Consider the following 26,867-nt stretch of genomic DNA (forward strand, 5'->3'; position numbering starts at 1 on the left):
CTGCAGTCGGACCCTGGCCTTGTTCTGACTGATGTTATTGAGCTTTTCCATCATCTCTCTCCATAAATGTAGTTGATTTGATTCCTGTGTAGTCCATCTGGCAAGGTCCATGTGTATAGTCACCGTTTATGTTGGTGAATAAAGGTATTTGTGATGAAGAAGTCATTGGTCTTGCAGAATTCTATCATGCAATCTCCAGCATTATTTCTGTCACCAAAGCCATGTTTTCCAACTACCAATCCTTCTTTGTTTCCAGCTTTCACATTCCAATTACCAGTAATTATCAATGCATCCTGATTGCATGTTTGATCAATTTCAGACTGCAGAAGCTGGTAAAAATCTTCAGGTTCTTCATCTGTGACTTTAGTGGTTGGTATGTAAGTTTGAATAATAGTTATATTAACTGGCCCTCTTTGCAGGCGTATGGATATTATCCTATCACTGACAGCTTTGAACTTCAGGTTAGATCTTGAAATATTCTTTTTGATGATGAATGCAACGTCATTCCTCTTCAAGTTGTCATTCCTGGCATAGTAGGCCATATAATTGTCCTATTCGAAATGGCCAATACCAGTCCATTTCAGCTCACTAATGCCTAGGATATCGATCTTTATGCGTTCCCTTTCATTTTTGACGGTTTCCAGTTTTACTAGATTCATACTTTGTACATTCCAGGTTCTGATCATTAATGGATGTTTGCAGCTGTTTCTTCTCATTTTGAGTCATGCCACATCAGCAAATGAAGGTTCCAAAAGCTTGATTCCATGCATGTCATTAAGGTCGGGCTCTACTTTGAGGAGGCAGCTCTTCCCCAGTCTTCTTTTGAGTACCTTCCAACCTGGGGGGCTCATATTCCAGCACTATATCATACAATGTTCCGCTGCTATTCATAAAGTTTTCAGTGGCTAATGCTTTTCAGAAGTAGACTGCTGGGTCCTTCTTCCTAGTCTGTCTTAGTCTGGAAGCTCAACTGAAACCTGTCTGCCGTGGGTGGCCCTAGTATATCTGAATACCAGTGGCATAACTTCCAGCATCACAGCAACACAGCCAGCCCCCACACTACAACAAACTGACAGGTGGGGGGAAAAGCCTATGGTTTATTTAATACACACATTAGCATTTTTTTCATACTTGATAACTGATGGTGGTTGTAGCCAACAGAAAAGAATGCTGTCAAGCACGTACTGGCTATGAAAGCTTCTGTACCAAAGTTATACAAAACACTTTTTCTCACAATTTATTAGCAAATGCAAAAGCAGCTTACGTCACACTTACCTTCATATGGGTGAGAAGGGCAATCCTTCTCTGTGCCTGAAAAGAGAGAGAACTGAAATATGTGTGCACAACTTGGAAAGGTTTTTCGGTTGATCTAGAAGTATTGGAATTAACAAATGCAAACTTTGCCAAAAAGGAAAGAATTCGTACCAAACACCAATAAGGCCCATTGCCATTGAGTTGGCTCTGATTCATGGTGACCTTATATACAACAGAATGAAACATTGCCTGGTCCTGTGCCATCTTCATGATCACTGGTATATTTGAGTCTGTTGTTTTGCTATTGTGTCAATCCATCTCACTGAGGGTTTCCTTTGTTTTTGCTGCCTTTCTTTTACCAGACACGATGTCTTTTTTTAAGTGGTTGGTCTTTCCTGATGACTTGTCTTAAGTAAGCTAGCCAAAGTCTCACCACCCTCGCTTCCAAGGAGTATTCTGGTTGTATTTCTTATATGACTTAGAACCCTAAAATTCTAGAACTAAGAACAGCACATGATTTATACATCTGAAATTTCAGAAAATTCGAAAAATGAGACTAGTCTTCTTTGAAGAACAAATAGATTCCTGGAAGATCAAGTGTAAAAATTCTCTTGTAACACAGCGAAAATATAAAATGGAAAGACTGAGTGAAAAGCATAAGAGGCATAGAGGACAGTTGCAGAAATGGTTAAATTACAAATAAAAAAGTTTCAAGTGGGAAAAAAGGTGCAATAATAAAGGAGGAGGAGCAATAATAAAGAAAAATAGAAATTTTTCTTAAAGACATAAAATTTGTTATGGAAAAGATAATCCAAGTTCAGCTGGTTTCCTGGAAAAAATAAAAAGAATGTATATATGTATGTGTTGTTATATACGCATGGGTAAACATATACATAATCCATCGTACATCAAATACATATAGCTGTTCACATTTGCATGTGCAGTACAAACACATACAAGTATATACACCTGTATATATACTTTGGTGTGTATTACTGGTGTGTATACACACACAAAACTAAAAAACTCAGTGCCAAGGTATATATACACATACATGGGGGTATATATACACATGTACAGGCGTATACATGGGTATATATGTAAAATCTATATCTCCTGGTGAAATTCTGGAAGTACAAGAATACAGAGAAATTTTTCTAAACTTCCAGAGAGAAAGACTGTCTTTCCCAGCAAGGAAAGGGAATCAGACCAGCATTAGGGTGCCACAATTGAAGCTAGAAGATGGGGAATGTCTACAGACTATTGAGTGGAGGAGGAGTGTCCAGGAATCTCATTAGAGATTTCACCTGTCAATTAGAAAAAAAGGCAGAAGTATTCAGACATGGAAAACCTTGGAGTATATGCCATTCTTATACTATATCCTTGAAAATATTAGTGAACTCATCTAACCAAATGAAAATTGAACCAGAATAGACATTTCAAGAGAAGAGAGACAGTATAAGGAATGGTGATGAGCAGGGAAATTCACAACTTATAGTTATTTACTCATCATAATAATCCTATGAACTGTCCTTTTGCTTTTTTATTTTTGCCCAATTTGTAGATGAGGAAACAGAGAATTGGATTAAGAAATCTAATCAAAGGTACCCAGTTAGTAAGTGGCAGAGTTCGGACTCAAATTAAAGCAGTTTGTACAGAGCCCATGTTCTTAACTATTTATCTAATGTGGCTTTCATTAATACCCTGGTAAAGGGAAGAACTGCTTTTGTAAAACAAACAAGGAGTCCTAAAGAAAAGACAGACACTTGGCTGCAAAAAGTGTTTGGCAAAAGATACCAAATATGAAGTCCAAAGATCAAAAATAGACGAAGGAAAAATATGTACAACACATGACAGGACAAAGGTTAATATAACTAATATATAGAGGTGTTTGACAGATTGATACAAAAAATAAACAACTAAATAGAAAAATGGGTGAAGTACATGAACAGGCAACTCACAGAAGAAGGAATGCAAATTGCCAATAAATGTATGATAAGATCCCCACCTCATTTATATTCTGGGTAGCACAAATTAAAACAACATTGGCATATAATTTTTCACCTGATAATTTTTTTTATATTGTCTTAAAAGGATCCCAGAATGGTACAGTTAAGTGCTTGACTACTAACCTAAAGATTGGTGGCCTGAACCCACTCAGAGGTGTTTCAGAAGAAAGGCCTAGTCATCTGCTCCCAAAAGTTCACAGCCTTGAAAACCTATGGAGCATAGTTCTACCCTGCATACATGGGGTTGCCATCAGTGAGCATTGACTCAACAGCATCTGGTTTAGTTTTGGCTAACTAAAATTAAAAGCAGGTATTCAGCACTGGTTAGAACTCAGTTATATGTGTAATTGCATATGCCTTTGGTCACAGTAAATTAAAAAAAAAATTTTTATTGTGCTTTAAGTGAAAGTTTACAATTCAAATCAGTTTCTCATACAAAAACTTATACACACATTGTTATGTGATCATAGTTGATCTCCCTACAACGTGACAACACTCTCTTTCTTTCCACCCTGTATTCCCCGTGTCCATTTACCCAGCTCCTGTCCCCCTCTGCCTTCTCATCTCGCCCCCAGACGGGAGTTGACGGCATAGTCTCATGTGTCTACTTGAGCTAAGAAGCACACTCCTCACCAGTATCATTTTATATCTTATAGTTCAGTCTTATCTTTGTCTGAAGAGTTGGCTTCGGGAATGGTTTTTGTGTTGGGCTAACAGAGAGTCTGGGGGCCGTGTCCTCTGGGGTCCCTCCAGTTTCAGTCAAACCATTAAGTCTGGTCTTTTTACTAGAATTTGAGGTATTCCACTTTTCTCCTGCTCCATTAGGGATGGTCACAGTAAATTTCTACTTTGTAGAAAAATAATCTGGTGGCATCTTTTAAAATTAAAAATACGTACACCCAGAAAACTCAGTTGGGAAACACAATTCTGCCAAAGTCTCAGCACGTTATACTAAGACAACAGTTAATGTTTAACCACTGGCTCTTGGAGGGGGTATCTCTTGCCACTTACCATGCCATGAATACTCCCACCATAGCCATAAATACGCCTACCATGGCCATAAGTATTCCCACCATGGCCAAGGTCAAACTACTGATGTGGCATCACTCACTAAATGCAGAGTTGGAAAAGATGCACACAGTTGGCTGTCGTAAGTCTGTAAGAGGAGGGTCCAGCACATCACTGTATTACGAAGTGTATCCCCTCTGTATTGTTAAACTCGTTAAAAAGCATTTATTATCTTTATGATTTTTCAAACTGTTATAAACTTTATAAGGAGTAAGATTTCACCAGGCATTCTCCCGTTGCCCCATAAAGTCCTTTGGTATTGTAAGAACGGATTTATTTGGTTCTGGAGTCTCAAACTTAGTCAAGTATTCTATTACTATTTCATCAACATCTCCTAGATGTTGTAAAGCAATTTGACATCTCCATTAATGAAATGAGCCTTCAGCATGCCAAGGTTGGTGAAGGAGTGATAGATGACTGCATTGCTAACCTCAGAGGATCTCTGTGGGATTGTATTAGGGGGCTGCCAGGTTTCTTGTCATTGTAACTTTACTAGAAGGCAAGTTCCGTGAGGGCAGAGACCGTGTTTATCTCATCCAAGTTTTTCCAGAGACTAGCTGTGAGTTGGAATAGACTTGACGGCACTCAACACAACAATGCAGCCTAATTCCTGGTGCTTGGGAGTTGATTAATAAATAATTAACCAGCAAATAAATAAACGAATACATTTGCTCTGTGGCATGCACAACCCTTTTGTTTGAAAACCATCCTGACAGAGAAAATGAAAGCAAAATAGTTGTTCTTGCCCCTTTACCACTCCGAGCATTAACAGTGCTAGAATTAGCTGAATTACTTCTACCTTTGTTTTTCCTTGTGCCTTGAGCTTAAAAAAGGACTAAAAAAAGACACTCATGTTTCCTCATATTAAAAAAAAAAAAGTTGGCTCATTCTGTGCGTTAGCCTTCCTGACACTTCTCATGCGTCTGTCATGTTGGAATGTTTTCTGTCTTTGTACACGCTCTTTGAAAATACAAGCTCATCAGAGATCTGCCTGTGCAGCCACTTAGTACTATTGTTAAAAAAATCTCTTCCTGTTGTGCTCACTGGAAGTTTTTTCATAATGTTATCAGAATTTCCTTTTTTAAGAATCTCCTGCTTCCTTTGAGCCACTTTCCTTTTTAATTTCTCAGGTCATGAAGTCATGGTTCTACTGATAGGCCTTTTTTCTGCAGCATCTCTGGGTAGACTTGTACCTACTGATAAGCAAAGGACTGAAGGTTTCCTTGCATGCCCAGCTTACTGGACAGGGGTGTCCCTAGATGTTGGTCCAGTCTCCCTCGTTAATCTTTGCTTCTCACCTCAAAAGCCCTTGGGCTGTAGTATATGGGACAGACCTTTCACTGGTCCTTCACAGTTTAATGATGTAGGTGGTGTTTGTTGAACACTGCTACATGTCTGTCTGGGTCAGTATTGTCTCTTACTTTAAAATCCTAAGAAAAACAAGGAAGCCTGGTGACACAGTGGTTAAGCACTTGGCTGCTAATTGAAAGGTTGGTGATTTGAACCCACCAGCCGTTCCAAGGGAGAAAGATGTAGCAGTCTGCTTCTGTAAAGATTTACAGCCTTTGAAACCCTATGGGGCAGTTCTGGCCTGTCCTGTAGGGTCACTGTGAGTCAGAATTGACTCGACAGCGATGGGTTTGGTTTTTGGCTAGGGAAAAGCAAATATCAAAGTACCTACCTAACACAGTGCAGCTTCCCTTTGGGCACTTCAGTATTTTGGGGTGTGTGAGTAAAGAAAACATTTTATTTACATGTTTTTAAAGGGATAAAGTCTGGAATAGGTTGAGATTTAAGTAATTTCATGTTCTTTTAAACATGTCTGTGAGCTGTGCGAGAGTGAGCTAATCAGGACAGCAACTCTGAGGGTTGTGGAATAAATCTTCGAGAAAGGCACAGAGCCACTCTGCCATTGTTGTGCAACTACTTTCTAAATTAGAAATTTCCCATCATAGGCTTCACAGAGTTCCTCATCTATCTCTAGGCTTCAGGTTGCCTATTTTCTCCTTTTTGCCCAAGACCATGAAAAAAAGAGGAATTGGGAAACTTGGTAGGGGAAAGAAGGAATTTTCTGTGCCAAGTAGTAAGGCAGACAGGAGAGATTTTTTTTCTGCTAGCCTGGATGTTAGGGGATGTGAAAATACAAATATGATGAAAGGTCACATGGAGTTTTAACACTTACGTTGGTGAATAGATGCTTTTATGCAAAGAATCCCACCCAACACACACACAGGTTCACACATGCACACAAAAGCAAGAAATTTAGGATAGCATGAGGCCTAATCAAGTATGTATTTATGCTCATGATTAGATTGAGTAGTGACTGATAACTGACTAAAGTTTGTACAAATGGCACCCAGTTGTACCTAGGTGTTTCTATTTCTTTCAATATTGTTCTCTGTATTATTTAACTCAACACAAAGGAAGGTAATTTCCTTAACAAACTGTCCTGTTTTATGAGAAAAACCTTAATTAAGTGGAATGATGGTGCTATTTATCTCTCTGTTTTACCCATAAAGGCAGTGTTAAACCACTGCTACTCAGCTTGCAACTGAATATCTGAATTGTAAGCATAGTATTTAGGAAGAAATAAATAGCCTCATTCTGTAAGCCCATGCCTATAAAATGACAGTAAACTGTCACTGTAATTAGCTCTTACATTCTGATTAGGAACATATAAACCTGCCAAAGAATCTTTGTTCTGCAATCTGGCTCACATATTTCACTGTTTGAGCTCAGGGGACGGGCTGAGGGATCTAGGATTAATCATTGAGTAACTGTCTGCTTCACCTGTAAAAATGGACATAATCTTTGCCCCTAGCCAGATTCCCAAGGGAATATGACGAATGAAGTGCTTAAAGCTCTACAGGACGTATATAAATAATCATTTTAATTGAACGCTGTCCTTGGGCAGACAAATAGGCCCTGTGACTTGACAGATTCCTTTTCATCTCCATTACCTAAGATGGAAATACATAAGTCCCACTTGAACCAGCCCATATGTTAATATCTTCAGCAGGGTCCTTGATAGATCTGACAGCCTAGATGGAAGTGATTTCTAACCAGCTTCATATTCTAGTTGTATAACAAACTAGAAGGGCAAGGCAAATCCAATTTGGGTTTTTCACTTTGCCAAGCATAGTAATGAACTCATCTCTGCCTTCTCCTGTGAGAGCACTGAGAAGAACTTAAAAAGATTGAAGGGTTTTAAAATGATGACCAGGCATAAATTTGTGCCATAATTCTAATCAATAAGTTTGTACTAGGATGCCTGCTAAGTACAGGACGTTTTACTAGTGTTTAGTAGGGGAAGTGTTTTCAAATACCAACAATACTTGGTCCTTTTTCTCGGGGAGCTTTAACTGTAGTCAAGAAGATGAAGGAATACATATTTAATAAGAATAAAAACAAGCTGTGGTGAGGCAGAGCATAGTATCAAGGGAAGACAGACCGATAGAATCAGAAAGAAGTAGATAAAAAAGATTATTTGAGGTAAACCTTGAGGGCTATAAAGTTTACTACTGTTGCTATTTTGCAGTTTTAGCTTGTAGCTAAAGACATACCTAAAACCAAACCAGTTCTGACTAGCTGATACCAGTTTATGGCAATCCCATGAGTGTCAAAGTAGAACTGTGCTCTGTAGGGTTTTCAGTGGCTGATTTTTCAGTAGATCACTAGGCCTTTTTTCTGTGGCATCTCCGGGTAGGCTCGTACCCCCAGCCTTTGGGTTAGCAGCTGAGTGTGTTAACTGTGTTTGCACCATCCAAGGAAATGGAGTAAAAATGGTAACCTGAGACTGCCATTTTTGTTGACTGAATGGTCCTGAGTGGTTCAGGTCAGTGCTTGATTCTTAGTATTCATTAAATCGTTAAAGAAATAGAAAACTTAGGAAACATGAAGGAAAAAGAAAGAGGGAACTGTCTGAGAGAAGGACCAAGACTATATGTTGATCTTCCAAGAGCCTGCTCTAGGCCTGGTAAAATGGTGATGCTGAACGTGTTTAATATAGTATTTCTGAATAGACTGGTTTCAACATGGTGGTCATGGAGCCTGGATGGGAACTCGATTGAGAAGGAAGAGAGATTTGAGAGCAGTAGGTTATAATGGGAGACAAGATGTGGAGAAAAGAAGAGAAAAAGGATATGAGGTGCAGATGAATGAGAGATAGTGGGCAAGGAACAAATTTTAACAAATAAGCTTTTATTTTTAGGTCTGTATTTAAAGGGAACTACGTGTTGTAGGAATTTTCAGTTTTGTTGATTCCTTATAGTACTGTGTGTTTTATCTTCAATTCTAAACATTTCATGAGTTTTGCTTTCTAGGATATAATGTTGGAATTTTGTTCATTGAAGTATAGGTATATGTAAGTCCTGTTTGCCTGAACAGTGGTTTTGGATAACTGTGCTCGTTTACCTAAATAGAGTAACATTCTTTTTCTGCGTGTATCAGACATATTACTTATGGTCATGAGAGATTGATTTCAGGACAGTACTGCCATAGGAAAAGAGAACAAAATTCTAATTTTATGTAGTGGATCAGAATGTACGTCACATCATATAGTAGTTTGTTGTTTTGTTTTTTAAGAAAATTAGTTTATTCTTTGGTTCTTATGAAAAGCATACACTATTCTTTGGACTTTTTGTGATAGAAAAAATCTGTTAATGCTTTTCCTTCCTTGTCCCGCCCCCTCACGTTTTATCAATAAATGAAGACACAGTGATATCAACTTCATCAGTCCTTAGCAATAACAAGAAGAAGGACACCAGCTTGTTAGTTAATATTGGCCAATATTGGTGAAATCAATACAGAAAAAGAGTACTTTGTGAGCCAAGAGTTCAGTAGAAACTAGAGCTTCAAGGCAAAGTTTACTGGCCAAGAGTCAGGAAACCTATTTTTCGATCCTGACTTAGTTTTTCAGCCTTGAATAAGCTATCTTTTTGTCTGGGTCTCAGTGTCCATGTTTGTAAAAATTAGAGTTTAATAATTTTACTTCTTGGTTACAAATAGTAACAGCAACCACTTATTGAGCAAATACTCTGTGTCAGACATTGTGCTAAGCTCTCTGCTTGTGTTATCCCCTTAAGTCAAATGGCAACTGTCTTGAGGTAAAATATTACTATTCCAAATTTTCAGTTGAGGGACCTGAGGCACAAAATGTACAATGACATAATGTACCAAGCACCATGTTAAGTGTTTATCATATACCTTAGACCATTTTAATGTAATTTTCACAGCAGCTCTGTGGCCTAGCTCCATTTTATGTGGCAGAATATGGCAACTCTGGCAAACTAAGTGATTTGCTGCCTTCTCCCAGGAAGAACATGGCAGATGCAGGACAAACATCTGGGTTTCCTGATTCCAAGGCAGATACTTTGTGACTGTACACTGCCTACATTCACACCATTCCTATGTCTCGAATTTTGTCTAGAGGAGGAACCTAGGAACTTGGAAACTCACAAGCCAGATCTCAGATTTGTCTTGTTTGGCCTGCATGGTAATATAAGAAAAAAATTATAGTTGCCAGCATTTTCACAATGGGAGTTTTCCCATAAGTGATCTTGATTTCTGACTTCTCTTGAAAAGCAGAAGTTTACGGTATCCCTGGGCCCTTATCCCTCACAACAGGTGGCTGCTGGAACTGAGTCGCTGGCTCTCAGATTTCCCATAGGGCCTGCTCAGCTCTCTTTACTTGTCTGTGTTACCTCTGGGGTCTTTGTGTTCCTATGAGTTTGTGAATCCTGGGTTGAATTAAAGGTTTCTGTGTCTACAAAATAAGGAATTTGAAAGTTTGCTGCCCAGAGCAGTGAGTTGGTTATTCTACTTGGCTTCTTCCTTTTGACATCCATGAGAATGAAGGTCATGATGGTGTGGTTTCTCTCCTGCAAGAGAAACCTTAAAAAAGACAGAGTATTTCTCCAGAGTAAGTGACATTTCAAATTCAGGAAGGTGAGGCGAGCCACAATTGGCCCTGTCATCATTTGCATTTGATGTTGGCACCTCGTGTGTTTGCCCTGGTTGAGTAATCTGTTTGTGTCTGGGTAGTCCACACACAGACAAATATGAAATCTGTTTATATTCATTTCTTTCATGGAAACGTGGTTCCCCTGGGTCACAGCTTTGGAACGATTGATAGATTGGAAATTTACGAGTATAAATTTGGATGCAAAAACTCACTTGAACCTGTATTGGGAGCTGATCTCAGTAACCTTCCTTGGGCTACAGGAGAGGGGCCTTTCTCATAGACAGCTCCAGTGGAATAGAGAAATTGCATGGTCATCATGTCTAGATACAAGATGCTTGAGATCTAGAGGAAAATGACATGAAATCACTCAGCATATGTTACACATAAAAGAAGGCCAGAAGCCACTTTAAAACATTTTTAACAGTGTGACAATAGCTCATTTAAAATTCTTTCATTACTGTTGAATTAATTGTATACCAGCCACTTTTTATGCCTCTGGACCTCAGAGCTAAAGCTATTCCTGTTCTCATGCATTTAGTTTCAAGGTGGGTTCCTTTTGAAATGTGTGATGCTCAGCAGACCCCAGGTGGCGCCTCATTGTTGTGTAGCATTCTATTAGGTGATGCTCATTTTGTAAACTTTTGCCTTTTTTCCTTTATTTCTGCAAGATAAGGCTTGCGAGCATAATTATGGCATTCCTGTGTGATAGGGAGCTCTAATGGGCTTGTTCTGGGTTTTCTGTGTTATATTTGGAAAACCAGAGGTTCCCGATGTAACCTAATGGAAAAGCGTCCTCAATGAATCATATACCTCTCACTGGTATATTGTCATACCACAGATCGATGGCGCCACAGTGCCACTCGCCTCATTGGTGGCTTATATTACCAGATCATATTTCTCAAAACCCATATTACCACCCGAAAATTTAAATACACTCACTTTAGTAAGCATTCATTTCAATGCTGAAAACACATGCTGTTAAAAAAAAAAAATTTAAGGAGACAAAATGTAGTAACAAGAGTTTTAATCTAATCAAGACATTTAGTGTTCCCATTTGACAGATGAGGAAATCAAAACTCAGAATTTTCTGAAGTTATATTAGCTGGGTAAGTACTCATTATATACCACAGATGCCTCTCAGTAATGGGCAGAATTCCCTTTTGCTCCTTGATGTGGCATTCAAGTACCTCCCTCTCCCAGCCAAGTCACACCCAGCGCTACTGCCAGCATTCATGAGGAAGACAAATGGGCCCTCCATTTTCTGTGAGTAATAGTCTGCAACGGGTCAAGAGTGAGGGAGTCAGGCTAAAAACCTATTGCCGTTGAGTTGATTCCTACACATAAGTGACTCTATAGAACAGAGTAGAACTGCCCCATAGGGTTTCCAAGGAGCGACTGGTGGCTTTGAACTGCTGACCTGTTGGTTAGCAGCTGAGTTCTTAATCAGTATGCCACCAGGGCTCCTCAGGGAGCCAAGCTTAGGAAACCAAAACCTCCTATGTCTTCTCTGTATCTTGTTCTATGGACTAAGCACAGAGGCTTCCTAGGACCTTTTTCTCCATCGTGATGACCTGGTAGAATCCTCATAGCATTGCCATCAATGAGCTGTATAAGTAGCTTTCTTACATTTAAGATTTCTTGTGTTCAGAGCCCTTGTGCCTAAAATTTGGAACTAAGTGGAGGTAGGAATTCTAAAAGTCATTTAGAAAAAAATTGTCTCCTTTTTATTATCCCTCCTTAACCTCCTTCCCTCCTCAAGCAGAAGTTTACAGATTGAAGTGGGAGAGGGGGTCAGTGGAAAAAAACTGGAAGCCGTCTAGGAGGTAGCTTATTGACACCATTCTCGTCAAGGTCACTTTTTCGTAACCTACCCTTGGAAGCCTGAGGTGCCTAACCCAGATTTAGCCACAATGCAAGATATTTCCCATTCTAGCATCAAATCTTCTATTCAGAAAATACAGTCAACTTAGTTGCCAGCACCCTGCTAGGCATTCTGAGACTTGCAAAAGAAGCCTACATAAGAGATGGCCTCAGCCTTCGGGGACTTTATATTCCAGTTGCCAGCCAGGAATGTATGTAAAAATGTTCAGACTGGAGCTTGTAGGCTTCTTTGAGGCACTGTCAACACCATAGAAACACTCAACAGAATAAATACTCCCTGTCCATTTGTTATTATTATTTTTTTTGTCCGTACCTGATTAATGGTACCTGGAGAGTGTCAAGGACAAATGTATTTTTGGAGTGAGTGGAAAAATGATATAAAACTAAAATGCGGAGATATTAAACTGCTTCAGGAGCGGAGACTGGGAAGATGTAGTATTAACTTCAGATAAGCCAGCCTTTAATATTCAGGTACTTTAGATATTGGTAAGACTACCTCCTCTTACCAAGACTGCCAAGGGACCACATTTAATATTATAAGATGTTACAAGTTAAATAGCCAATAATAAATTTCAAATTTGAGCATAGTTTGGGATAATATGGACTATTTTAAACAAGTGTTGGATGAAGTCTTCCTTATGTGTGGCCAAAAAGTTGGCATCACGCGGTACAGTTTTCAGGCTGTAATGGCATTCATGCGAGCAAACAACCCAGAGTGGGAATAAGCCATATGGTGTGTGTTAATTTTTTTTTTTTTTAATTTTTTCTCTTTTCCCATGGTTTTCTTTTAGTGAACGTGGAGTTTTGAAAGTGAGTGTAATTAAACATTCCACGGGTATTGTATTTTCCATGTGTATTAGAGAAAATTTAACAGCGAATTTCTTCCATAAATAATGAGCAAAACCCTTTTGAATTGACCAGATCATCTAGAACTGTACTCTGAGACCTGCTTGCTCCTCACGGTTGTGCTTATTTTAGATGTATCTTAAGTGAACAATTATCTCTTTCCTTAAGGGATTCAGCTGACTGTCAGAGAAGCACTTATATATAGATGGGGCAGAAGTTAGAGGAAGATCCTGCGAGTATGTTGTGTGTGCCTACATATTTAGTGCTTAGAAGTCTCTGGTTGTCATTGTGCTCCTCTTCCGTGCCCTTCTTCATCCTGGCTTCTTCTCTGACCGTTGTGACAGCTGCTTGCAATTCTGTAGTGGTTTCATTTCTGGATGAATTACCCATTACTCATTGCTCTGCCTGTTTAATCGTTGTTGTGGCTTCTTCAAGTTCCCACATGGCAGAGGAAAAAAAAAAAAAGAAAGAAAAAAACCCAGCCTGTAAAGGACTGGACTGTCTATTCAGTTTAGACTTATTTTTAAAAATCTTCTATAGAATCTAACTTTTCTTCAGTCAGCAGGATTTCTGTAAAGCAGTATGTTACAAAGCCTTAGAAATATTCTTTTAGAATTCCACAGCTTGTGGAAGGTGACATTCTGGGGGCAGACCTGCCCTGTGCACCTAGAACTGTGACAAGGTCCCCCTGAGGTCTGTTGAGGAAGGGCTGAAATAGTATTTCAGTAAGCTCTGTTAGCTGTCAAGCTGGGGACACCGAGTGACCTGGTTGATCAGTACCTTATCTGGACTGTCAGTTGTCAAAGGCTTAGAAAATAATGCGCCAAAATACGCAGCTCTGAAATAACACAGAGTGTCATTTCACCTTTCTTTGATTAAGAAGGTTCTGTAGCATCTTTGAGTCCTGGAAGAGCTAGTTAGTAAGCATCCCAGGTCTAGAATGTCTGATAAACCAGCCTTTGTTCATGTTAGGAAAGGAAAAAAGGCAAGTAGAAAGGCCGGGAAGGAGATGTGAACCCTAAGCGAATGTCAGGACTTTGTAATTAGGAGTATTAATATTCACTCTTGTCTCTCTGCTAAACATCATGTACACCTTCACTTCTGGAGCGTAAGATGAGTCAAGGTAGGACCTCCTCTTTGCTTGTTCTGGGCTCTCAGTCACTGGCATCCATTTCTGTGATACACAGTGAGGGACTTAATAAATTATATGGCTACCATTTTCAGTAAAGGGCTAGGATTTTCAGAAAAGACCTCACAGGGATGGGCCTCACATTGGCCTCTCTAGCTTGTACAGCTCGGTTTGCCTCCGACTGGGCTCTTGTGCAGAAACAGGCCAAGTGAAAATATCTGATTACGTAGCATTTTGCACTGTGTTGGCCTGAGGGCTTAGCACGTGCCAGGTGACTCTGGTGCCCTGTCTCAGTGCCAGCTTCCATTCAGAGCTTCCAGACTCATCCTTCAAAGAGTTGAAGGCAGCATGATTCCCTTCTCTTAGGAGCTTCCTCACCCTTGACAAGCCTGTGGGACAAATGGACCTGACCTCTATGGCCTCTTGTCTATCACCCTGATTGAATATTCACTCTGCAGAGCATCATGCCAGGCATCACGGAGAATTACAGAAGAAGGGGCAGGTGCACTCCTGGCCTTTGAGCTTCTTATCAACTTACAGGATAGACAGAACCAGCACGGCTCAAAATATATAAAAAACACAAATGTCAGCCGGGCATGTATAGTTATTTATAAATCCAATTAAATGGCCTGGGAGTATATATTTATGTATACATATATCTATATGTACATAAAGTTAAGGCATTTGCTGAAATGTCTGGAGTGACTGGAGCTAGAAATAAGTAGCTGTCAACTGTAAGATTTAGTCTCCCGGTAGACCCTGAGACAAGGATTTGAAGGCAGTGGTTTATTTGGCAAGTAGAGGAAACACGAATAAGAGGAGTGGGAAAGGAAGAGCAGTACAGGAAGGCAGCCAATAAAGGGCATGTTAGTTATTGAGCCGACAATAAGACGTTGGTGGTTCAGTGGTGGAATTCTCGCCTTCCTTGCAAGATTCCCGGCCAGTGCAACTCATGCCCAGCCACCACCCGTCTCTGTCAGTGGAGACTTGCATGTTGCGATGGTGCTGTATAGATGTCAGTGGCGCTTCCAGACTAAGATGGGCTAGGAAGAAAGGCCTAGAGACTGACTTCTGGAAATCAGCCAGTGAAGTCCATGTGAATCACAGAGGTCCCATCCCAACCAATCATGAAGATGGCATAGGACTGGGCAGCTTTTCATTTCATTGTGCACAGGGTTGCCATGAGTCGGAGGTGACTTGATGGCAGCTGACAACAGCAACATTGAGGTGGCTATGACTGTAGGCAACTAGAGTTCAAGCCCATGGAGAAGTGCTGGGGAATAGTTTTGAATAAAAAAAAAAAAAAACCCGTTGCTGTCGAGTTGATTCCAACTCATACATCCCCAGACTCCTGTCAGTCTCTGATTGAGGACTCCAATCAGAGCGAATTAAATTCCCAGATATTTCAGGACTGCCATGCCAAGACAGAAAGATTTTTGAAGAAAGCACTCTTGCATAGTAACTCCTTACGCAAGTTCCCCCAAAGGATTGTGACTTAAGTGGAACAGGGAAGAAGCAGTCTGATAATGGGAGGCAACTTGGGGCCTGAGGGCCCAGGTTATAATGGCTGTCCAGTGTTAGGATGCCCAGTGATCCACTAGACATCTATCAGCTGCAAGTCATGTTGGGGATGGTGGGTGGGTTAGTCACACCATGGATTGTGGGCCACTTACTTTATCATTTGCAGGAAGTCCTGCCACATCGATTGGAATCATTTCAGAAGAATGTGAGCTCAGAGTGATTGGTGATGCTATGGGCCAACAACATGTCCTTCCTTCAGTGTACCTCAGCAGAGGAGGCAGGTGGTATCCAACAAGCTGTGGTGGTCTTGTCCCAGACCACCTCCTGTGTTTATACAGCACAGGACAGATAGCACTGGGGGAGTGAGGATGGGAGTAGTCGTGGTTGCTATCTCTAAAGTGGCTCTAACAGAGTCTTCTCTTGAGTTGTGTGCGCCATCTCTACGGTGCTGGCAGATTAGGGTGTTAAGGCTGTCAAAGGGTACAGCAGTGTAGCGGGTTCTTATTCATCCAACGCTGGGTAGCTGTTGATATATTGCTACAGAAGCCCTGTACCCAAGGCTTCAGCAAGTGCCCCTGTAAGGACTCTGGTGTGTTGATCTATGCTGATGGGGACATTTATGTGTTTTACCTGGCTTTCAGCTGCCCTGGCAGATGTGCCCAGGAATGGGCTTCCAGAGAATCGTGTTGGGGATAGCAAGTGGGTTACTTTCTAATAGGGTCATGCACTGCATAACATCCACTTTTGGCAGTGTTCAACCACATATATGTCTCTGGGCCTATAAGGTTATAATAAAGTTCAGAAATTCCGATCAGAATGGGGCATAGTGAACATAACCAGATGTAGCAAACCAGCTGCTTCCTGCATGTAACACAGGTATCTCATTTCTCTTGTATATAAAGTGATTGCACTGCCAGGCGTATAATGGTACAGAACATATATAACCTATCACACGTATGTCTTGATAGTCGTAATAAATGCCTGTTACTGGCCTATGTATGTACTGTACTTTCTATCATTTTAATGTGAACTTTCCCTACTTACAAATAAAAAGTTTCCCCTGTAACACCGTATGCTTCAACTCGTAGGCAGTAGCATGCGGTCTTGTGTATTGAGCGTCTCTCGAGTGTTGTAGCGTTCAATCTCTGTTTAGTTTTCTTTCAAAAATATTACTGTGAAGTGCATCATGGCTCCCAAACGCAGCAAAACCTATGCTAGTGATAGCAGCAGCAAGTGACAAAGGGGAAGTATCGATTTGGAAGTGAAACAAAAGGCTAACGAAAATGTAAGAGGGACCCATATCAGGTCTGAAGAAATTGCTAATGACGTGGATTGAGGACCAAACACAAAAGCGAATCCCTCTCAGCGCGTTGACCGTCACAGCTAAGGTGTGAAGCTTGTTCGAGTCGCTTAAAGAAAAAGCAGGACCAAACGACCGCATCGAGTTTAGTGCTAGCACTGGGTGGCTCCAGAGCTTCAAACAATGTTTTTCGCTGCGTAATGTGGGAGTGAGCAGTGAATCGCGAGTGCTGATGGGAAGACAGCGGAAGAATTTGTTGAAACCTTAGATAAATTAATTGTAGAGAGAGGTTACTGGTCCCAGCAAATTTTTAATATGGACGAAGCCCCCTTATCCTGGAAATGAATGCCTGAAAGGGCCTTCATCCATAAGGAAGCCAAGTCAAGGTCAGGCTTTAAGGCTTTGAAAGACACAGCGACAGTGTTGTTTGGAGGCAATGTTGTATATAACGTGATGTTCACACAGCGTCCAAACCACACCAAGTCCTATTTCACAGAACGGATGGCGGACATTAAGCAACACATAACCATATATCAGATCCCATGATCGGATATCTCCTTTTCCTAGCCTGTATTTAAATGCTAGGCAGAGAACTGGAACAGAAATGTCAGGATATGTGGATAATTTATGGACAGCTTTCATGGGAGGGGGGGTGATAAACAAAATCCTAGGGCAGTACAGTGACACTCTCATGCATTCTTGTGTACCCAGTATTACATTATGTCTGTGGAAGAGGAGGGAAGAGAGTGACCAGGCTGCATCCAGGCAGAAAACAGAAACCACACCAGTTACTTCAGCAGAAAGAATGTATGTAAAGAAATGTTGACTAAGTACTGGACCACCGGAGAGGCACTGAGGGGCTGCCCAGGTATCACAGAGGTAGTAACTGCAGGAAGCAGCTACCACTCGTAGAGCTGGGGGAATCAGAAGAGAGGCTGGGATAATGAAAACTTAGAAGTTTGGAAGAGAGAGCTGGCAGATGGGGAACCCAGACCTCTGAGGCTGGGGGCACCGGCTGGCTGATTGTGCTGAAGGAAGGCGGGGGGTGGAGGGGTGGTGCATTGTGACACTGATTCTGGGAATAGAGAAGCCACAAACTGGAATCAATTGCTATTACTGGAACCAACTGCTGCTGCCAGGGTGAAGAGTTATTACTGGGACAATGCTGACGGAATGGGAAGCAGCAAAGTCGCCAATTTCTTCTTTTCTTCCTGCCGACGGTCATGCTCTGGCACCCCCTACTGGCAGAGCCTATCGGAGCTGGCTGGCCAAGGAGAAATGTGATTTGCAGAGTCCCAGTGCCAACATCACAAAGCAGGGTGGGTTTGGAGCTGAATAATAAGTTAAAACCCAACAGAGAGAAAGGGAGGAGGGAGGAGAAAGAGAATGAGAATATGCAAGTACGCTGGCGGGCATAAGAATGTGCGTGTGTGTGTCTATATGTATATATACATACACAATACGCAGCGGCTATATATAATTTTTTAAATATAATTTAATACATCAATATATAATTTAATGCATACATATATAATGCCAGTCTTGCATTACATACTGCATCTTACATACTTTGGACGTGTTGTCAGGAGGGATCAGTTCCTGGAGAAGGACATCATGCTTGGCAGGGTACAGGGTCAGCGGAAAAGAGGAAGACCCTCAACAAGGTGAATTGACACAGTGGCTGTAACAATGAGCTCAAGCATAACAATGATTGTAAGGATGGCTCAGAACCAGGCAGTGTTATGTTCCGTTGTGCATAGGTCACTATGAGTTGGAACCAACTCGACGGCACCTAACAACAACAACAACAATATGTAATGCAGAAACCTATAATTTAATACAATAAGGAGGGTTGTTAGTTGTAAAAATAATCAGAACAGTGGCCTGTCCATCAGGAACCTGGTTCTAGGGGGAATGACATTAAGGACCCTTATTTGGGGGCAGGGGGTATTAGATTCTAAAGTCAGGATGTTAGGAGAAAATCACCTATAAGCAGTAGATAAGAACAACAGGTCTGTGTCCCTCATCCCATGTTCACTGTGATATACACACACATACTGAGCGGAATGCGGGTGGAAAGCCTTCTCCCCCTGCTATTGATATTCTTGCTTTCTCTCCCTCTTGTCTGCTGCACCCTCACCAAGTGAAGAGGGGAAACCATGCAAGGTATGTGTATGTGTGGTTCAACTTTGGTATTCTGTGCCCCTTTATACCAGGCCTTGTGCTAAGCACCTGTCTTACATGCTGTGTTACACGATGATCGCATTGATCCTGGAACCAGTATTATTATGCCACCTTAACAAAAAGGAGAGTGGATGCACCCAAACTAAACCCACTGACATTGAGTCAATTGTGACTCATAGCGACCCTATAGGACAGAGTAGAACTGCCCCACAGGGTTTCCAAGGCTGTAAATACAGAAGCAGACTTCCACGTCTTTCTCCTAGCAGAGTGGCTGGTGGGTTCGAACTGCTGATCTTTTGGTTAGCAGCCAAATGCTTTAACCACTGTGCCACCAGGGCTCCTGAACAGATAAACAGCGAGGTTAAATAATGTGCTGTGGGCAGAGCCAGTGAATGATAGCACCTGAATTTCAAACTGAAATGTATCTTGCTCCTAAGCCTCTGCTGTATTCTTAGCACCGTCATGTTCCTCACGCTGAGGGTTCTGCCTCTGATATCGCATCTAGGGAGAATGATGTCATCTACAAACAGCAAAACTAGGCACCCGCACAAGGTGGTCCCTAAGATACAATAGACTTGCACTGTCCAATATGGCAGCCACTAGACGTGTGCAGCCATTTAAATTTACATTAGTTAAAAAGAAATAAAAGTTAAAATTCAGTTCCTCAGTGGTGCTGGCCACATGGAGGACCTTAATAGCTACGTGTAGCTAGTGGCTTCCGTTATTAGGCAGCACAGAACATTTGTATCCTCACAGAAAGTTCTGCAATAGATGCAGAGTGAGCGAGAGCATGACTCAGAAACCTAGTTTCCAAACCCATCTCTGCACTTGACCAATGGTGCATTTGTGGGCAGGTTACTTAAACTCTCTGTGCTTCAGTTGCAACATTTGTGAAATAAGGATGGTTGAGGCAGCTGCTCGTAGGGTTCAAGGGAGGATTAAATGAGGTGTTATTTTTGTAAAGTACTTAGCATGGTACCTGGCACATTGAGTTTTCAATACAGGTTACCTAAATGGGGAAGAGAGTCTCTGGGTAGTGCAAGTGGTTAACATGCCCAACTGCTAACTGGGAGATTGGAGGTTCAAGTCTACCCAGAGGCACCTCAGAAGAAAGGCTGGTGATCTTCCAAAATATCAGCCATTGAAAACCCTGTGGAACACACTTCTACTCTGACACACATGGAGTCACCATGCGTCAGAATCAACTGGATGGCAACCGGTGTTAGAGAGGGGGGAAGGTCTCTTGGCACTATATTGTATGGTTTTCTACATAATCTGCCGTCTTCATTTTCCTCCTGATATTTTTATTTGGGGAAGGTGGTAAGACGTTTGAAGCAGGGGGAACTTGATCCGCTTCTATTTGGAGTGTTTCGTGGAGACAAGGAATCCTACATTATTTTATCTAACAAAGGCTTTTACAACTCATAGCATGTTCCAGGTGCTGTTGTAAACACGTAACACATATTTCGTCATTTAATCCTTCCAACAGCTCTATGCGGTAGGTCTTCTATACACTCTCTTTCAGTCCCCTCCACATGTTAACGATTTATCTGGGCAATCCTGTGATGGTAAGGAGGGGAGGACAAAGATGAAAGAGAAATATTCTCCCTTGAAGGAAGAGAGTAGAGAAACAGGTATCCATAGAGGGTACATTGCCTCAGAATAGGTACTTTATGTATATTATCTAATGTAATACAACAACCCTGGGAAATACATGATAATCTCCCCATTTTATAGATGTGAAAACAAGCTGAAGAGTGTTACTGATAGCCCACATTATGCAGCTAATCCCACACTCTACACTCTTTTCACTGCACTCTATTGTCTCTTAATAAGAAAGGTAACACATTTACATGGATAAGAATAATACAAGGTAGAAATAAGGGAATGTAGATAAATTCTTCTAGGGGTAAAAGGAGGGACAGGCATGACTTCCAGCCAGCAGGGTCATGAGAGTCTTCATTTGAAGACATCACATTGGCAATGAGGCTTAGAAAGTGGGTAGAATACGGACTTGTGGGATTGGAGGAAGAAGGTTCCAGGCATAGGGAGGAGCTCAAGCAAAGGCTGTGGCTGGAAAGTGTGTAAGGGTACCATGGGTAGTTAGCAATGGTGGATCAAAAGAGAGGGGAGCTATTTTACATTAGCATGGTTTAGGATTGCCAGTGCATTGGGATACTAAAAAGCAGACCGACACTTAGTTTTATAATTGCTTTTACATTCTCTATAAACAATATAATGCTTATTACGTGTCTCCAGGATAGACCACTCCCCCACTCACCACCTCTTGGCGTGCCACTGGTAGTTGGGCTTGTTTGGTTACCTTTCTTTTGAATGTTCTGTGCCTTTCCTGGTAGCACTCCAAGGTCCTCTGATTTCCACTGTGTTCTTTATTGGTAGGCTACCTATGCTGTGTCCTGGGGAGACAGGTTCTATGAAGGACAAAGAGGTAGCCCTGGGCTTCTCATGAGTTTTTGGGTCACAAGTGGGGCCAGGTGTCACTCTTGCTCCAGGTCTGGAGTTCTTTTGCTACAGACAGGAAGCCTGGATAGGAGAAAGACTTTGCCCACGATCTGAATGATGCCTTAGGATCAACAGGCAATGCTAGATTGAACCAAGGGGCATGAACCATGGGATGGGAGGAATCTTCTTGGAGCCTTCATCACTTGGTGGGCAGCTGATAGTGGGCTGACTTGAACATTGAAACAACTAAAGAGAATACCAGATGGCTGATGCCCACCCCATCCCCATCTCCTCCCCCTGCCCCCGACTACTTCCCCAGGGCAAAGGAAGAAGGAGGACCTCCCGTTAATTTTCAACTGAGCTTTGCTCTCTGTTATGTAGTATTTCAGTGACAGGATCCACTGAGGAGAGTTGGGGCAAGGCTGGCTGAGGTTCTCAAGGAGCTGAGTTTTGAGTTCAGGTGCCCGAATGGCAATGGAATGATGCATCCTGACCCGTCAGACTTTTGAGACCTCTGGGCGTTCTTAGAAATCACTTCAAGCCTCCAGTCCAGGATACGACTGCCTAGGGAATTCCAGGGAAAGGTGGCAGGTAGAGTATCCTTTCTGAGTTTTATTCTTCCTCGTCCTCCCTTCCCTCATTTCCATGTGTCTGTGTTACTCTGTTGTGTCACCCTCTCCTGAAGATTCCAGAGACCGTTGATGCACGGGTATTTATTTTATGTTCTTGTCAACAGTGATCTCATGTACTGCAAGAGGATGGATGCTGCAGTGAGCTCTCTGCAAGATGCTAGAGATTCCAAGCTGCTGGCTGTTCTCCATAACATAAAGCCATCCTGCTAGAGAGGCTGCAGGAAGCAAGCGGGAAGGAGGTGAGGACCCATCCACTCTGCCTTCTTCCCCTGGTCTCCATCAGCTTTTAATGATCAGATTGTTTGTGTAACGCCTGATAAGCTTTTTCCTTGTATATCCTTCCATAGGTGCCATTTTTTGGCCAGAGGTTGGAGCACCTTCTCAGGCGTCCTGGGAAACTGCAAAAGGGTGACGAGGAAGGTGCTGCAGGCCCCCAGGAGAGAAATGGCAGCTGGAACCAAGAAGCATCTAGAATGGATTCAAGCTCTGCTTCCCTTCAGAATGAAACTGTCTGAGCTGCACTTCTGGGTTGGATTGTTTTTGTTGAGCCATCACCCACATACACGTGGTTCGGGATGCTTTTGACTGGTTGGCTTTCTTTATTCTGTCTTTTCTGTTTCTTCTCTCAGCTTTGGAAATTGTAAGAAAAGAATTTGCTTTGAAAAATAGGATTCTGTGCTGAAATTAGCCTTGTTTATGAGCAAATGCTTTCCCTGTAGGTTTTTTAAATTACAATCCCACGTGACCTAGTAAATGGGGATGTGTAGTGTGAATTGTGTAGTACTGATGCTTAGATTAAAAATACATTTTCTCTCTCTCTCTCTTTTTAAGTTTGGAACCAGGTAATGGCCCGAGTCACATTTGCTTAGCTACTGAAGCGATCTCAATGTGGTTATCGCTTAGAGTTGAAATATAATCAAACATACATTATACCTGGGGCTCTTGAACACTATTTGATATGTATGTTACACTACAAGAAACACAAACCTTGTAGGTTGAAATTTAATTTCTGTCTGATCCTGCATGAAGAAATTATAAATATCAAAAGTGGCTTTGAATACCCTGAATGGAAGCTAGTTAACAGTAAGTGGACAATTTTCCAATGGCGTTTTCCAAGGCAAAGCATGAATGGAAATCAGCCGACCTCAGCAGCAGTCTATTGCTCAGGTCTGTCTGTGGATTGGCCCATTCTGGAGGAATTAGAGAACAAGGGATGCTTGTTAGGGAAATTGTAGTGTATCTGACTCAAACATTCTGTAACTGTGCTTGCCTTCGAATAAAATTCCTTCAATTGACTTAGCAACAAGGTCTCTGTCAATTTCTTGTAAAACTGTGTCCTTGGTGGTTTTGTAAGAAAGCCCAGGGGAGTGGCTGACCTGCTAGAGATCTCAGCTGGAGACAACACTGCTGCTCTTTCCCAGACATGACTAGAGCCATCCATTGTCTCCATGTGGAGTCACAGAGTGTGGTCACCTTCTCTACTCTTCGTATTAGAGTCAAGTCTAGAAATCTTATGGCATGGCATAACCTGTCAGGCAGATGTGCTGCGCTTTGCCATCATCTCTAACCCTGGGTCTCCATTTATTTCTCTGAGACTCAAAAACAAGCCACAAACTCTCTGAACCTCAATTTCCTCACATACGAAATTGGGGAAATGACGTTTTCTATAGTTATGGTGATAAGTGGCCCCAAAAGGACATCACGAAGATAAATACTTTACGTGTTGTGAATAGACTGGGATGAGGCAGCAGCACATAATTGGTGGTTATTTTGTTTGTAAATAAAGAGCTGAATGAACTTTTTAATTCCTTAGAGTTGGCCTTTGAAAACACTGAGTAACTAACCTCTGAGTGGCTTATTAGGGCTTCTTGCTTAAAATGATTGAAAAGAAATGGGAAGATTCATGGGACACAAGTCAGGAGAAGGGAATCTGCCACTCCCTACCTTGGCCATGTAGCAAATACCTCAGCCCTTAATTCCTTCTTCTGTGAAATGGGCAGATATTCCACCTTCCTCACAGAGATGACACTATTGCTTTCACAGGAAGTGAAATTTACCGTACACATAGATGTTCAAGACACCATCTTTCCCACCATCTCTTTTGCAGCATCGGTCCCATACTGTCCAAGGACAGATGAGTCTCCCTCTAAATAGTGACCAAAAAAAAAAAAAAAAGCCTTTGCCATCGAGTCCATTCCGACTCATAGCGACCCTATAGGACAGAGTAGAACTGCCCCATAGGGATTCCAAGGAACACCTGGTGGATTCGAACTGCCAACCTTTTGGTGAGCAGCATGGTGCTTAACCACTGTGCCAAATACTGACAAGGAGGTCCCAATCACTATGGGGAAGAGTCCGACCCATTGGAAGCCTTATCAGACTATGAGTGTCGCTTTAGTAGAGAGCATTTCTGAGAAAACCCCAGCACTCTCCACCACGACACCTGAGATTTTAGAGTGCCCAAAATGTGAAGCAAAGATAAGAGAATTCATCTTACACTGGGTGGCAAATGAAATAGTTCTCTGATCTTCTTGGTAGCTATTATCCCACAGATATTATCTCTGGACTTCAAGCCATGTATAGTAGAAAGAGCACTTTCTACTATATGCTTTGAAGTTATCGGTGTGGTGGTAATAATTACAACCAAAACCGGTTGCCATCGAGTCCGTTCTGACTCACAGCAAGTGATAATTACTGAGCACTTATATGTCAGGCATTGGGAAAAGCACTTTATAAGGCATTGGCTCCTTTAATCCTCACAGTGATTATATGAGGTAAGTACTTTCATCACCACCGTTACCTGGGTAAGAAACTGAGGCATGAGGAGGTTAGGTAACTTGGCCAGGCCACTCAGTTACTGAGAGGGGTAGGTGTGATTAAGCGGGCCTGCCTGACTCTGAAGCTTGGGCACTTTACCACTGTGCTTGGCTGCCTCCTCACGTGCGTTCCAGTCCCTGTCCGTTCCCTTACTGGCATTGTGACTTTTAACTGTATCTTTGGAATGTCCTCATTTGTAATACAGGCTTATTACCATCATCTCATGCCTGCTTCCCACAATTATCTTGTAAGAACTTTGCAAATGTTTGAAGCTAATTGTAAATCAGTGTGAAAGTTAAGATTTTTAAAAATTAGTATTTTTTTATTTACCAACAAATGAAAAAAAACTACTTGGAGTCCTACCTTGTGGTTAATTCTACTTCATATTTAGTAGCCTGAGGTTCCAGTATATATATTGTATCCAAAGGAGGTCCTAGTGGATGTGAATGTTGAACCCAAGAATCCTATTAGAGGTAAATGAAAAGGGATGAAAGAGTGAAGGATAGTGACTCTAACCGTGGTTCCTAAAGTCTGATTCAAAGAACATCATTCATGTCAGATTGAAATAACCTTCATAACTTCCTCCAGTAGTTTACCTAGAAGTTGGTGGCATTGGGTTTCATTTAAAGGACCATTGGAGTTTAAAACAGCTGAAGTATTTGCAGGCAGGTTGTAGCTGATACAGCCGGTGCCTGGTCCATATTTTTGAAAGCTTTGGTTGGGGTGCCTGTGTGCATCGTAGGCCAAAAGTTCAGGGGCATTAATTCCCGTCCCCAACTGAGATTTAGCCTTCAACCAGTGACTGGAAGGGTTCGTATATGAATGTCCCAGCTTCCTCACTCCACAGGTGGAACAACCGAGGCATGTTCTGCACTAGCTCTGAGTTCCCCAGCGAGCTACCCCCCAGTTGCCCATGGTGTTAACTAATTGGCTAACCTACTTTCATTGGCTGCCTTCATTCCCTGTTTCATACGCTCACTCTTCCCTTAGTGTCTCCAAGGATCACCATCTCAACAAGTAGTAATTACCTATCTCAGGGCCTGTTTCTGTTTTGTACGAGCCCAAGCTCACACAAAATTCTGGTGCTGGGTTATTATAGAAATAATAATGCACCAGAGAAAATACGGCAATACAACTCAGGACTAAGTGAATTGTATTGTCCTTGTACTGATACCCTCAACTGTGCTAGGGACAGGAACGGGGCCCTCACAAACCTGAGACCCAGTTGCCAGAGAACCGTTTCCTTCCTGTGAAAGAGGCACCTCCATAGGTTATAGAGATTTTTCCTTGAAGGACTCAAACTAACACATGAGAGCAGGCAGGAGTCACCTGCTGGCAAATCAAATTACAATTCAGCGGCTAGAACAAGTAATTAAATATAAGGGGTAATGGGAAAAGGAGAGTCCCAATCCCCAAGTTCCCCTCTCACCTCTCAAGGACTTCTATTTGCCTTTGAATCACTCCTGCTTCAATTAACATTGATTGAGCCTGTTTAAAGTGCCTTGCTCTTGTCAAATGCCATTATAGGAAACTCCAAGAGCCTTTGTTCGACAGGACATTTTTGTGAGAATATTGAATAGCGTACCGTTACACAAGAGCTTTGCTTTTTCTGGAAGGGACGTTTTGTAAGCAGGATTTCATCTATGTCATTATCGTTATCAACTCGAACCAGTTCTCTAAGTTCAAGTTATGATGCACTAAAAAGCATGTCAGTCTGACCCACCATTGCTTTTAAAAGATAAACACTAAGAATGTCAAACCCATCAAGTAAGAAGATGTGATTGAATCTTTGTTACAGATA

The 26,867-nt window shown here is 41.7% G+C and overlaps 1 long non-coding RNA gene across 1 annotated transcript in view; it reads left to right on the forward strand.

The window, feature by feature from the left end:
* Nucleotides 1-23,287, forward strand: part of LOC135228766 (uncharacterized) — a 213,488-nt gene extending 190,201 nt beyond the window's left edge. The window contains exons 2-3 of the long non-coding RNA XR_010319600.1: nt 22,354-22,488; nt 22,597-23,287. This is a non-coding gene — a long non-coding RNA (uncharacterized LOC135228766). The remainder of the gene's footprint in view (nt 1-22,353; nt 22,489-22,596) is intronic.
* Nucleotides 23,288-26,867: the final 3,580 nt, after the last annotated feature.

Source organism: Loxodonta africana, chromosome 27 (genome assembly GCF_030014295.1).
Source record: "Loxodonta africana isolate mLoxAfr1 chromosome 27, mLoxAfr1.hap2, whole genome shotgun sequence".
Classification (NCBI taxonomy): Eukaryota; Metazoa; Chordata; class Mammalia; order Proboscidea; family Elephantidae; genus Loxodonta; species Loxodonta africana.